Here is a 15,318-nt window from a genome sequence, read left to right as displayed (position 1 = left end):
TCCTTGTTTTAAGGAAGACTTAATTGTACCTTTTAAAATTTATTTTTACTTATTTTAGAGACAGGGTCTTGCTATGTTGGCCAGCTTGTCTTGAACTCCTTGCCTCAAACAACCCTCCTGCCTCAGTCTCCCAAAGTGTTGGGACTACACAGGCCTCGTATCTTTCTTAATAAAATTCTTGCATTAAATTTTAAGAGTCCACTAAGATCTTCATGAGCTCTTTTCTCTCTTTCACTTTACTGTGGGCTTAATCCAAAACCCTTTGCCCTTCTCTTCATTCTTTCTCCCATTGGGACCACTCCCAATCTAGTGATTTTAATCACTGCTTCTATGTTAACTTCTAAACCTAAATTTCCACCTTTGACCTATGTTTTTACCTTTAAATCCTATGTTTTCAGTAATGGTAATTTTAAATTCTGTATTTTAAAAAATGTTATAGGCATTTTTCTAGCAAGAGCCACACAGCCACTTAGCCCTTATGCCAAAGACTTTACATACATGTTAAATATGTGCAAAAACCTTATGAGGCCATTACTCTTATTATCCCCCAATTGAAAGATGAGAAAGTTGTGTGAGGCACTGAGTGGTAAAAGAACTTGCCAAAGGTCCGACAGTCAGTAAGTAGTGTAGCTAGGATACAAACCCACCACAGTGCGCTTTAGGCACATAGGCAACCCAGACCTCTTTATGGTCGTTTGCCATAAAAATAATACAAAAAGTTTCCTATAAAATATTAGAAAGTTCATACATCTCTTAGAAGTCTATTTATGGATCCCAGGTTAAGAACACCTGTACTGGATTAGCCGGGTGTGATAGCACATGCCTGTAGTTTTAGGAGGCTGAGATGGAGGATCACTTGAACCCAGGAGTTCAAGACTGCAGTGAGCTATGAGTATACCACTGCACTCCAGCCTGGGCAACAGAGCAAGACCTTGTCTCTAGAGAAAAACAGAAATTAAACAAAAAATATCTGTTTTGGAAAGAAGTGAGTCAGAATAAATATACTAGTAATAAGAAAAACATAGCTAGATTCAATGGTCTAATTTTCTTCATCAGTTTGATTCTCCAGGAAAGTGTAATTTATTTTAGCAAATTAGTAGATCTTTATTTTAAAGAAAATAGTGAACATCATGCTCATTCATTTGACACAAATGTAGTGAATGACTCCAAATCCAGAAGGGAAGATAAAACATGTAAACCAAAAATTACAATATGATGCAACAGTTGTGACAACAACAATAATCTTTGTGAACTGTGCAGAATAATATGAAAGAAAAGTGCCGTGTTGAACACAGAGATCAGGTAAAAAATTACTATAATCAGGTAAGAAAAAAAATCCATGCAAGAGATAAGTATGGAGATTCTAACCTAAGGCAGTGGAAGTGGTGAGAAAGGATTAAATCCAACGGTTACTAAGGAGGAAAATGCCATCGGAGTTTAGTGGTTGATTAAATCAAGATGAAAGTGAGAAAGGAATGAAGAACAGCTCATACAGAGGATGATTAGGTGTAGAGATGCCATTAACTGAGATTAGAAATAAGGAGAGAAAGGAGTGAGGTGGCGAGAAAAAAACATTCCATTTTGGACACATGATAAATTATACAGAGATAGAGATTCAGAAATAGATATATAGACACAGATATTATATAGTTATATAACCTAAGCATATTTTTAGGCAAAAATGGGTGACAGAGGGAAGGTTATCAGGTATAATTGTGGGGGGGTTAGTTGGATAGGAGACAGGATACCTGTTTCTCTGAAATAAGGGGACAGACTGCATTCTGCAGTTCCAGTAACAGTTCAAGAAACAAATGACTTATTAATCATACATTATTTAAAATAGTATCCACTTGAGTGTTTGTCTGATTTTAAATTGTAGATGTCAGTTACATATTTATCCAAGAGATCCATTTTTTTCAAAAGCAAATCTGAAAAGCTTATAATTAAAATTGACTATAGCCAACATGTTGGAATCCAAAGTGTATTTGATAATTTTCTTACAGAAAATGTTTTAGGCCCACCAAGGAACTTAGTCTAGTATAGTTAGAACCTATAATTTCACACTCTTTCAGAGTAAGCATACTAAAAAATAGTTATTTTAATAAAAGTGTGCAAGTGATTAAATCCTAGTCAATTGCAAAATGTGTATTTCTGTGATGGCATGTGTATTTCAAAGCTTTGACAATGTTAAAATGCAACTTGATGCTCTTCCTTAGCATGGTTAAATTCAGCATGCCATCACCCTTTGTGGGAATCTTCATGAGGGTAAGTACAGCTTAAATAAGTGAAGTTTCCTGATAATGAAATGGCTTTGTTTCTGTGGGTCTTGATTTAGTTTTGTTTATGCAAATCAATGAATAAATATACATCCATGGAGACAATATATTCAGATTATACATTTATATTTAAAACCTTTCTTTCCAACTTTTTACTTTACAGATTTGTTCAACTTACTTTAAGTGACTAGAATGTAATTAAACACTGCCTTCTCAGCTGGAAGAAAATAGGCTGTTCTCACATGGTTGGGCTTTGTTAAATAACAATAGATTTAAATAAAACTTCAATAGACTAGAATATGTTTCTTGAGATATTATGTGGCTTGATTGTGTAATATTAAGATTCAAAACATTGACATTTACAGTTGTAAGGGACCATAGAGGTTATCAATTTGTGCCCTTTTTCAGATCAAGAAATGACAGTTCAGAGCAGTAGGTTACCCAGAGCCAAGAATAATTGTATAGTGGATTCTATAGGCCAAGCTGTGTTCTAAACAGTTTACATACATTTTATATATTAAGTTATTAATTCTTAAATTCACCATTTTACAGCGAAAAAATAAACACTCAGAGGTGAAGTCACCCAAGAACCCTTACCTAGTAAGTGATGGCCCTGAGATTTGAACCCATGTATTCTTCCTTTGAGTCACTGCACTTGACTATGCTCCCAGTTTCTACAAAGGGCAGTGTTGAGATCCTGAAACCATTTAACCTTCTGATATGGTTAGGCTTTGTGTCCCCACCCAAGTCTCATCTTGAATTGTAATCCTCATAATCCCCACTTATCTAGGGAGAGACCTGGTGGGAGGTGATTGGATCATGGGGGTGGTTTCTCCTATGCTGTTCTTGTGATAGTGAGTGAGTTTTCATGAGATCTGATGGTTTTAAAGCATCTGGTATTTCCCCTGCTCATGCTCTTCTCTCTCCTGACACTATGTGAAGAAGGTCCTTGCTTCCTCTTTGCATTCTGCCATGATTCTAAGTTTGCTGAGGACTTCCTAGCCATATGGAACTGTGAGTCAAGTCTCTTTCTTTTATAAATTACCCAGTCTCAGGTATTTCTTTATAGCATATGAGAACAGACTACTACTACTACTACTACTACTACTCCTTCTCCTCACACAGACACACACATGCGAGGTGTAATACACTGATTTTATTGAATTACATTTATTTATGTAAATGCCAGTCTCTTTCACTGGACTGAGATGTTCGATAGATCTTCGATAGCAGGAACCATGTTGTATTCACCTCAGTGGAGAGTTCGTTACTTGGTACATAGTAGGTGCTGCATAATACTTTTGGATAAATAAATGAGCCAATTTATACATGAAGAATTTTTAGGAAGGTGAGTCTAGAGGTAAGGAAACAAGTTAGATGGAGAGTAATCTCTCTTTGGGAGGTGATACAAAATTCAAGCGGTGAAGTGATTTTGTTAAGGGAAAACATTGAACAGATGAGAAAAACATTGCAAAGATTGGAGTTGGTGATTGCTGTGAGTGACAGAGAAGTCAAAACAGCTATATGACCAGTTCAGTCTATCACAAAATTTATTAATTTGATTAATATTTTCAAAGTTGGGCTGAAACAAGGTGTCTTGTTTTGTTTGTTCATTTTCTATGCATTGAACAATACCATAAATTTTGTCATGTCCTTCCTTCTGCTTATTTTAGGTTTCATTTGTTCTTCTTTTTCTCATTGCTTCAGGTATATGCTTAAGTCATTAATTTTAGAACTTTCTTCTCTTTTAATACAATTATTAAATGCTATAAATTTCCCCCTAAGAACTGCTTTAGCTATGGTTAATGAGGTTTTGATGTTTTCATTTTCATTTGGTTCAAAAAATTTTTTTGAGACAGAGTCTCACTCTGATACCCAGGCTGGAGTGCCCTGTTGCAATCATGGCTCACTGCAGCCTCAACCTTCAAAGGTTCAGGTGATCCTCCCACCTCAGCCTCCTGAGTAGATGAGACTACAGGTGCATGCCACCGTGCCTAGCTATTTTCAAAATATATTTTAAATTATTTATGATTTATTCTACAGCCCATGATTATTTAGAAGGGTTTTTTTAAGTTTCTAAATATTCAGAATTTTTTTTCAGATATCTTTCTGTTACTAATTTTTAGTTTAATGCAATTTTGGTAAGAGAAATAGTCTATTTGATTTACTTTTAAAAATTCGCTGAGACTTCTTTTGTGACCCAAAATCTGTTTTTCCTTGGTGAATGTTCCATTGGCACTTGAAAAGAATGGATATTCTGTATTGGTTAGAGTGTTCCATATATGTCAGTTAGGCCAAGTTGGTTCATAGTGTTGTTTAGGTCATCTACATGTTTAATGATTGCTTTTCATTTACTAGAGAGGAGTGTTAGAATATCAAACTATAACTGTGGGTTTACATATTTTTCTTTCAAGTTCTGTTAGTTTTAGCTTTATGTATTTTTCAGCTCTGTTATTAGATGCATGTACTTTAAGATTGTTATATTTTCTTGATTAATTGACTTCTTTATCATTGTGAAATGTCTCTCTATATCTACTATATCCCTTGTTCTGAAGTCTATTTTAGCTGATAATAATATAGCTACTCTGCCTTTCTTTTGAGTAATATTTACAAGGTATATCTTTTTCTATTCTTTTCTTTTTAACCAATCTCTGTCTCTATATTTAAGGTGGATTCCTTGTAAACAGCATATAGTTGGATCCTGCTTTTTCAGAAATCCAGTCTGACATACTTTAAAATTATAGTGTCTAGAGCATTTAGAATTAATGTAATTATTGATGCCATTTGTTTTATGTCTACCATCTATTTGTTTTATATTTATCTCATCTGGTCTTTCCCTTTTTTCTCTTTTAAAAAACTTATTAGTTGGGTATTTAATTTCTACTATTAGACGATTTTTTTTAGTTGCTGATTTATTTTTAGTACATATCTTTAACTTGTCATAGTCAACATTTGAATTATAATACTCATCTTTTATGCTCTTATTATGTCACGCATTTTAAGGCTATATATGTAGTATCAACCTCATAATACATTATTATTTGCTTTAAACAGACATAAATATCTTTTTAAGAAATTAAAAATGAGAAAAATTATTTTTTCTATATGTTCACATATTTACCATTTCTGTTGCTTGTCATTCTTTGCCGTAGGTCCATATTTCTATCTGGTATCATTCTTCTTTGGCTGCAGAACTTCCTTTTACAGTTGGCTGTGTGTGTGTGCGTGCACACACGTGTACCCACGCATGTGTGTGTGTGTGTTCGTGCGAACGTGTATGCTGGTCTGCTGGTGATGAATTCTCTTGAAAGAATTCCTCTGAATAAGTCAATGTTTTCCCTATGTATTTGAAAGATATTTTTACTGGGTTAGAATTGTAGGTTGACAGTTTTATTTTGTTCTGTTTCCTTTCAGCACTTTAAAGAGGTCTTTTCATTATCTTCAGGTCTGCATGGCTTCTGATAAGAAATTGGCTGTCAGTTTTCTCTTTGTCCCCCTGAATATAATGTGCCTTTTTTCCTCTGGGCATTGAAGATTTTCTCTTTATCACTGATTTTCAGCAATTTGATTATGATTTGCCTGAGAGTGATTTTCTTTGTTTCTTCTGCTTGGAGTCATTGAGATTCTTGGATATATCTGAAAACTTGCTTTATATTTTTTTTTCTGGTTTACTAGCTGTTTACAGTGAAAGTGCAATGCCCACGGCAGATGTCTTAGTCTGGGCTGCTATAACAAAATGCCATAAACTGGTTGGTTTATAAACAACACAAATGTATTTCTACAGTTCTGAAGGCTGGGAAGTTCACAATCAAAGTGCTAGCAGATTTGGTGTCTGGTGAGGTCTGCTTTCTAATTCACAGATGGTGCCTTCTCACTGTGTCCTTATATAGTGGAAGATATGAGGCAACTCTCTGGGACCTCTTTTATAAGGACACTAGTTCCATTCATGAGGGCAGAGCCTTCATGATTTAATCTACCTACCAAAGACCCACTTTCTAATACCATAGCATGGATGATGAGATTACAACATATTAATTTGGGGGAAACATGAACATTCAGATCATAACAGCAGGTAATATTTCATGTTGTGGAATCAGAAGTCTTATTTTGTTATTATTGTTAGAAGATGGCTTTTTCACTTATAATTCATAAACTTGTTATTAATAATGTCTTCTAAAATTTTCGGATTTTGTTGTCAATTTGAGAAAACTTCTCTCATTTTTTCTTGACTTAGCCACATACCTTCAGTGCCCGACACTGCAGGACCCATTCATATACCATGACCACCTCTGGACCTGCATCTTTGTGTCATGATTCTAGATGAGTCAGTACTCAGGGTGACAGAAGTATTGCTAGAAGCCAGTCTTGAATTTGCTTGGCTAGTTATAATATAACCATACACAAGACTCTGCAGGCCACATAAGCCTATCCCATTAAATCCAAGCTAAATATATCCCTAACTCAACCTCCATTTAGCTGGATCTTTGTTGTTGTTGTTGTTGTTTTTCTTAGAAATGGGGTCTCACTCTGTCATCCAGACCAGAGTGCAGTAGCTCAATAATAGCTTACTGTAACCCCAAATCCCTCGGTTCAAGCAATCATCCAGTCCCAGCCTCTCAAGTAGCTGGGACTACGGATGTGTACCACTACACCTGGTTAATTTTTTAAATTTTCTTGTAGAGAAGGGGTAACACTATGTTGCCTTGGCTGGTCTCAGACTCTTGGCCTCAAGTAGTCCTCCTGCCTAGGCCTCCCAAAACACTGGGATTACAGGCATGAGCCACCATGCCCAGCCAGGTGGATATTAACATTCACATAGCCACTCCAACATACCTACCATGAGGAGAAGTAATGGAGAAGACATAATGAAAAGAGATGCTGGTATTAATTGATTGCAGTTAATATATCTCACTTTTACAAATTGTACGAAAGTGTATGATCACTAAATACAATGCTGGTGTTTCTCTGTGGGCCTTGGGAGGGGTTTGTGCAGAGAAGCCCTGTCACTTATGTTTCATTCACTTTACACTAATTCTGCTCTGACTTTACCATCGGTGTTTTAAAAGCAGGATCATTCTATGTCACATACCAACTCAAAATTTTGGAATTATCCATTCATTAGTATAATCTTGGGCTGTAATAAAAACTGTTGTTCAGCACCGAAAACAGGAATGAGGAAACATGCTGTTGGTGTGTCTCTTACTTCAGCTATCTGATTCTGACAAAATCCAAATCAGTACTCAGTTATATACTGTTTCCCCCAGCCTAGTGGGAAAAAAAAATGAGTTTAGTAGAGATTTGGGTTAAAGGAAAAAAAAAAATCCCTTTTGCAGTTTAGAGGTCTTAATGATTGGGGCCGGGCACGGTGGGTCATGCCTGTAATCCCAGCACTTTGGGAAATCGAGGCAGGCAGATCACAAGGTCAGGAGATCGAGACCATCCTCACTAACACGGTGAAACCGTCTCTACTGAAAGTACAAAAAATAGCCGGGCGTGGTGGCGCATGCCTGTAGTCCCAGTTACTCGAGAGGCTGAGGCAGGAGAATGGCATGAACCTGGGAGGTGGAGCTAGCAGTGAGTGGAGATCGTGTTACTGCACTCCAGCCTGGGGGACAGAGCGAGACTCCGTCTCAAAAAAAAAAAAAAAAAAAGAAGAAAAAAATAGAGGTCTTAATGATTACAAAACAAAAATAAGTTAAGCAAAAATTTTGATTCAAATGTAGAAAGTGTGTATTTCATTTCACTTTTATACTTAATAAGTGGTATAGTTCTCACTTGTTTGTTGTTTCATTTGTTCCCTCAGTCTGTCACTTGGAAATAATGAATATGTAAACTTGATTTTCACAACTTGGTTTGCTGTAATATAGCCCCCCAAAGTAATTGGGCTTTTATTAGTTTTTATTGCAAGTATTCCAGTTTTAACAGCTTTGATAGCAACTATATCTTAATTTTTTCTCCTATAAAAATACTGAGAATCCCTTTTCATAAACAATTGTTTTTTTTAAAGATAACTTTATCAACATGGCAACAGTCTCTAAGTTTCAGATGTGGTGCTGCTTAGTCCCTTATAAAGAATGAATGGGGTCGGGCGTGGTGGCTCACACCTGTAATCCCAGCACTTTGGGAGGCCAAGGCAGGCAGATCACAAGGTCAGGAGTTTCAGACCAGCCTGACCAACATGATGAAATCCCATCTCTACTAAAAATACAAAAATTAGCTGGGTGTGGTGGTGTGTGCCTGTAATCCCAGCTACTCAGGAGGCTGAGGCAGGAGAATCACTTGAACCTGGGAGGTGGAGGTTGCAGTGAGCTGAGATCACACCACTGCACTCCAGCCTGGGTGACAGAGCAAGACTCCATCTCAAAAAATAAAATAAATAAATAAATAAAGGACAAATGGAATTCTTTTGCACACTTAATAGCAGCACCTAGACTGTAGTCATGTCTGGCTGCTGATAGGAGGTTTAGAATCCTTTTCCTGTTCTGAATGTTCATTCCTGCTTTGAATTGTTGATTAAGAGAACAGATTTATTGACAGACTTCTGCTTTTGATTTCAAGTATCAGTGTTGATTGACTGTCTGCTGTAAGCATAATAGTGATGGATATAAAGCCACTAGTAATACCCTTCAGAATAATAAGATTTAAATACATTAAAAGATACAATGCTGAGGCCGATTTCAGAGAAGGGAGAGAACTCTATGACCTAAAGATTCTAGAACTCAAGCTGGGCTTTAAGGTTGAACAGAATTTGAAGAAGGACGTTCCATGGTGCAAGCAGAAACACCTAATAAGAGTAAAGGCAAAGAGGTAGGAATGTGCAGGTCTCATGTAATTTTGTTTAATTCAACAACATTTATCAAAAGCTTATTGTCTTCTGAGTATTTTTCTAATTAAAGATACAAAAATAAATATGGAATAGTCTTTACCCTCTAAGAATTTAATAATCTAGGAAATGGGAAATGACATTGATGCAACTACTACTAGACAGAGGATTTCTATGAATAGAACTTATATCATAACTTTTTATTTAAAGGTTGCCTGAGCAACAAACTTTGGGTCAGAAAGATCTGGGCTTAAAATTTAGCACTGCCTCTTCTTGGCTACGTAACCTTCAGCCCCTTTGAATTTACTTTTATCTGTGTCTGTCTTCCACTGTATTTCACAGATGCAACCTGAAGCTCTTCGTCAGCAAACTCATTCCCACCAGGTCAGAGAGAATTTCACTGCCAGCTGTACTATCAAATAAATGGAACCTGGGCTACCTTTCCCACCATAGGCTTTGTATCATGTTGCTCCATACCAAGGCTACATTAACCCAGTCCAGATTACTGGGCTCCAGTTCCCGATATCTGTCTACAGTCATTGCCATCCTGCCTCACCAGCTAAATTAACTGGCCCTGACTCTTCTCAAAACCACATCTACACTTACCATTCTTTTCAAAGTAGCTCATTGGACTACTCCAAAATATCAGGGTGCTATCATTTCAGTTTCCTTCCACCTCTCACTCACGAGGTAACTGTCTCCTTTTGCCCAGGACTCAGGGGATTCCTGGAACTTGGGAATTTCAGGGCTAAAACTGGGAGAATCCCAGGTGAAACAGGATGAGTTAGTCATCCTAACACTAGCCTGCTTCGGGCCTCTAGCCCTTGTTTCCAAAGTGTCGACATATCTGCTGCTTAACCTAATCCAAGTTTGGCAGTCTTCTCAATTTTTTGGTGGGGAGGGGTAGGTGAGATGGGGTCTCACTATGTTGCCCAGGCCAGCCTTGAACTCCTGAGTTCAAGTTATCCTCCCACTTCAACCACCTGAGTAGCTAGGACTACAGGCCCACACCACTGTACCCAGCTACCTTCTTAATATTTTGAAGGTCAAAAGACATACATATGACAGGTAACTCCCAAAATGTATTAGTTAGTACTGAGTGAGAATGCCAAACCAGTTTAAAACTAAAAGCAATAGCAGGTTGCAAATTAAAACTTCTTGGTGCTCAAAAAAAATTAAGGACTTGAAACAGCAGCCAGATGGTTGGGGTGAAAGATTTATATGATGTCATAGATAAAGCTGGTAAGTGGGTTTGACCAGGATCCCTTTTCTGTGTGTGTGCACATGTGCAGATGGGCATGCACGTGTGTGTACATGAATATGGGGGAGAAAGTTAAATGCTATGAACAAATTTTGGAAAAATCAGATTGTAGAACTAAGATAGTAACTGGATATAGCAGGTAAGAGCAACTTAACTAGGAAAATGGATTAATTAATAAATTATTCTCAAATTTATTTTTATCATAAATTTAAGTAAGCCCTTGGTTCCTTTTATTACGTTTCTATGATAATCTAGTATAAGAGAATACCTGATATAAATCCAAAGCAGATGATTGGTTGTTTCTAACTTAATATATCAATATTTCACAGGCAAGTTTGAGATGCATCAAATAATTGTCAGAAATAGGGAAAGAAAGATGAGTAGGCCGGTTGCAGTGGCTCATGCATGTAATCCCAGCACTTTGGGAGGGTGAGGTGGGAGGCTAACTTGACCCCAGGAGTTCAATACCAATCTCTACAACATAGTGAGACCTGTCTTTATTAAAAAAAAAAACAAAAACAGATAGTAGAAGTATTTTATTTAGAACATTTGTGCAATTGATATTTTTAAATTAAAATGTTTTAGAAACTTTTGATATTCTTTTTCTTCACAACTTTATGATAATTGGTCTTGCATTTGATGACTTTAACTAAACATATTAGTAAATAAACATATTACAATATGTTTAAATAAATTTTATTTATTTAAATAAATAAAATAAAATAAACATATTACAACCACTGATTTATTTCCATAACTGATTTTATAAAAAGTTCCCTTAATAGTCAATGAAATGAGTTTCCTAACTTAGAGCGCTTTTTTTCCACTCAGAGCTAATTAGCTATTCTTAAGACTTTCTCACAAGAATTTCTCTACAGAGGAAACAGTACTTTCACTTTGAGGCTCTTCACTAGAATAAAACTATCTATGGGAAGGATCATGTCCCCTCTACCATCCCCATTTTCATATAGGCTGTTAAATGTTCAGGAATCTGTTGGTGTTCACAGAACTGCCTTTTCTAATGCAATGATTTTGAGGCAAGATGATTTGGGGAGACAAAACTACAGTTTTACTAAGTGAATTTGGGCATCTAAATCAGTAACAAAGGGCATATCAGATATTCAAAAAAGTAAATTCTGAATGTATAAATTCAGGGAGTTTCTGTTACCATATTAGTCTGTAGCTGTTAATATACCACAATAGAGACAATTCATACTGAGTATACAGTTACAGATAAATTGATCAAATTCATTCACTCAATAAATATTTATGGGGTACTTTCTATATTTAAGAAACATTTCTAATCACTAGGAATTTTGTCAAAATATTAGCCCTGTAGAGTTTACAAAATAGCTAGTAGAATTTACAAAAATCTCTAGCCTTGTAGAATTTAAATTCTAATAGGGCAGACAGACAAAAAACCCAAAAGTAAATAGTATGTCAGATGGTGATACATGCTATGAAAAATTAAAGCAGCTTAAGAAGGTTAGGGAATGATCCAGAGTGGATGGGGCAGGTATGCTGCTTGAGATATGGTGTCAAGGAAGGCCTCTCTGAAAAGGTGATTTGAGCAGAGACCTGAAGGAATTGACGGTGTAAGGGAGTGGGCCTTGAAGGTATCTGAGGAAGAGCAGATGAGGGAACAGCAAGTGCCAATATCCTGAGGCAGAATTGCTGGGCATATTCAAGGAATAGCAAGGAGGTTAGTTTGGTAGGAGCAGGATGAGAAGGGAGAGAGTGGCAGGAAATGAGGTCAGAGAGGTGGGGGCAGGGTGGCAGATCTTGTCAGGTTTACAGGTTACCGAGGATATTTTGGGCATTCAATCCCAGGGAGATGCCTTTAGAAGCAGAAAGTTGCATTTTTTTCTTCAATTTTTATTTTAAGTTCTGGGGTACATATACAGGATGTGCAGGTTTGTTACATAGGTAAATATGTGCCACGGTGGTTTCCTGCACAGATCATCCCATTGCCCAGGTATTAAGCCCAGCATACATTAGCTATTTTTCCTGATCCTCTCCCTCCCTCCACTCCCCAACAGGCTCCAGTGTGTGCTGTTCCCCTTAATGTTTCCATGTGTTGTCATCGTTCATCTCCCACTTATAAGTGAAAATATGCAGTGTTTGGTTTTCTGCTCCTGCATTAGTTTGCTGAATATAATGGCTTCCACCTCCATCCATGTCCTGCAAAGGATGTGATCTCATTCCTTTTTATGGCTGCGTAATATTCCATGGTGGATACATGGAATATTAAATTTTCTTTATGTAGTCTATCAGTCACTGATGGGCATTTGGGTTGATTCCATGTCTTTGCTATTGTGAATGGTGCTGCAATAAACGTGTGCATGTATCTTTATAATAAAATGATTTATATTCCTTTAGGTGTATACCCAGTAATGGGATTACTGGGTCTAATGGTATTTCTGCTTCTAGATCTTTGAGGAATTGCCACACTGTCTTCCACGATGGTTGAACTAATTTACACTCCCACCAACAGTGTAAAAGTATTCCTATTTCTCCACATGCTCGCCAGCATCTGTTGTTTCTTGACTTTTTAATAATCGCCATTCTGACTGGCATGAAATGGTATCTCGTTGTGGTTTTGATTTGCATTTCTCTAATGATCAATGATGTTGAGCTGTTTTTCATATGTTCATTGGCCACATGAATATCTTCTTTTGAGAAGTGTCTGTTCATGTCCTTTGCCCACTTTTTAACAGGATTGGGGTTTTTTTGTAAATTTGTTTAAAATGCTTATAAACTCTGGATATTAGACGTTTGTCAGATGGATAGATTGCAAAAATTTTCTCCCATTCTGTAGGTGAGGGTTGCATTTCTTAATTAAAATGTCCTCAAACCAAATTGTCACAATACTGGCCTTAACCAACCCATTTATGCCCGGTGTTCCATTTTTTGATTGCCACATAACAGTGGAACACAATAAAAACTTTTTCTCTTCAAATTCTTGTTCCTTAAATTTTTCTAGGTAACATATATGAATTTCATGCAAAAATTCAAAAATTGCAACCTCAGGCATAAATGCATTATGAAGACTAATTTCTACTTTGAATTATTTTTCAAATTTAGATGGATCATCCTATAAGCATGTTAATTCAATTTTGGGAAAGACTTGCCTGGTAATATGGCAGAAGCTCTAGTTGTCAAAAAGTCTTAGAACAGCTTGACTATTTCTCAGGTTTTCCATCTTTCACATCTCTAAAATGTTTGGTGCAAGTTTTTAGTGAAGTAGGGCTGATATTTTTGTAAACTTATGGTATATTATTGATAATTTTCAAATAACAGAAAATCTAGTCTATTAGCTAGAATAGTTTCATTTACTTCAATTATTTATTCAACAAACATTTACTTTGCATTTATTATATTCCAGAATTGTATTAGGTCCTCAAAATACAAAGATATGTAAAGGCTCTTTCCTCAAAACAGATTCGTAAATAAATAATTGCAAGATGATATGGCAAGTGCCTACTATATAGTAGTTGCTCATTAGATACTTGTTTAATGGATGAATGATGGTAGGACCGAGAATGAAATGATTATCTTTGTCTGAGGAAGTGAGGGAAGGGGGAAGGAATCACTTTTGACCATTAGCTCCATGGGAAAAGGGGGAAAGGGCATTATCTTGTTCACTCCAGCATCTAGCATGGAATCCAGCAAATAATCAGTGCCCAGTAAAAATGTATGGAATGAATAAATGGATGAGTGAATGAGGAGATGATTGAGCAATGTCTAAGGGAGGAATAAAATTTGGGAGGCAGGTGCACATTGCTTGTAAAGGGAACAATGTATACAGAAGGCACAGAGATGTGGAAATGTATTATTCCATTCCAGTAATAATTTTGGATTTTCATTTAAAGTACTCTGTCACGTATACACTAGAGACAGAATTGTTGGTACACATGCTTCTTTTTGGTGTATTTCATATGAATCTATATGCATCTAGAAATTTTCTACAACACTATTGGTATATGTGTGTGTGTGTGTGTGTATATATATATATATATTAGCCAGATGAAATATCTATGTTTTTAGCACAGAAATTTGTGTTGTCACAACTTATTTTAAATAGTATATTTACAAGCAAGAACAAGCCTGAAATCAGAACAGATAACATTGCCCTAATAATACAAAGATTAATTCACAGAGCACATTTAGAGGAAAAAAAAATTATACATTTTGCCACATAGTAAAGTGTATTATCTTGTCCGTTAGTTGTGCAGTTAAACCTTTATCAAGGTATAACAAGCCCTCAAAGTGATTTCAATTGAATGACAAAAGGGATGGAATAAAATTCATTTAAAACTGGTTCACACCAGCTCTCCTGCATGTACTATTAACTGCTAAGATCAAGTCACAAAACATTATTTTGAGGAGAAAGGGTTTAGTGAACCCTAGAAATTGGGTTTGATTTATGCCAGAAAATCTGCCTTTTCACTGCTTGAGATTTCTATGGAAGAAAGCCACAGTCTTTTAACAAATGGTTTCTAAGGAAACCCCTTATAGCACAGCATTGGAAAACAATTTGGTTGTTAATGAGAAATGGTTCTCACGGTGGGAAAGTGTTGACTGAAAGAAAAGGCTTCTGGAGTTGGCGGTCAGTCTGTAAAAAGTGTTTACCGCTCTACAGTTACGTTTATGAAATTCTACATAGAGCAAACATTTTTAGGTCCCATTTTGCAGTCATTCTCACTTGTAAATATATTTTTTAAAGAAGCTAGGGCAATAGAAAAGTTTTTGTCTAAAAGTTTAGATACTTGAACTTGCAAAAATGTATTCAAACTAGTTGTCTTCCAGAATCTGTGCACTCCAGTGAATTTTTCAATCTGTTTCGGGATTGCAACATTCTAGAATTTATATGTTAGCATTAAAATATAAGTAAATTAATTTTGCATAAAATATTTCTAAAAATCCTGAAATACAGTAGGGTATTTGTATATTTTTAA

The 15,318-nt window shown here is 36.2% G+C and overlaps 1 protein-coding gene and 1 long non-coding RNA gene across 3 annotated transcripts in view; one reads left to right on the top strand and one right to left on the bottom strand.

Annotated features, from left to right (window-relative positions):
* The window catches only part of LOC100581448, a 58,356-nt gene that overhangs the window by 25,367 nt on the left and 17,671 nt on the right, over nucleotides 1-15,318 (top strand). The gene's annotated exons all lie outside the window — the stretch shown is intronic.
* Nucleotides 1-15,318, bottom strand: part of DPH5 (diphthamide biosynthesis 5) — a 77,580-nt gene that overhangs the window by 61,653 nt on the left and 609 nt on the right. The gene's annotated exons all lie outside the window — the stretch shown is intronic.

The sequence above is a fragment of the Nomascus leucogenys genome, chromosome 12 (genome assembly GCF_006542625.1).
Source record: "Nomascus leucogenys isolate Asia chromosome 12, Asia_NLE_v1, whole genome shotgun sequence".
Taxonomy (NCBI): Eukaryota; Metazoa; Chordata; class Mammalia; order Primates; family Hylobatidae; genus Nomascus; species Nomascus leucogenys.
The sequence above is the reverse complement of the archived record's forward strand: the minus strand, read 5'-3'. Positions and strand labels throughout refer to the sequence as shown.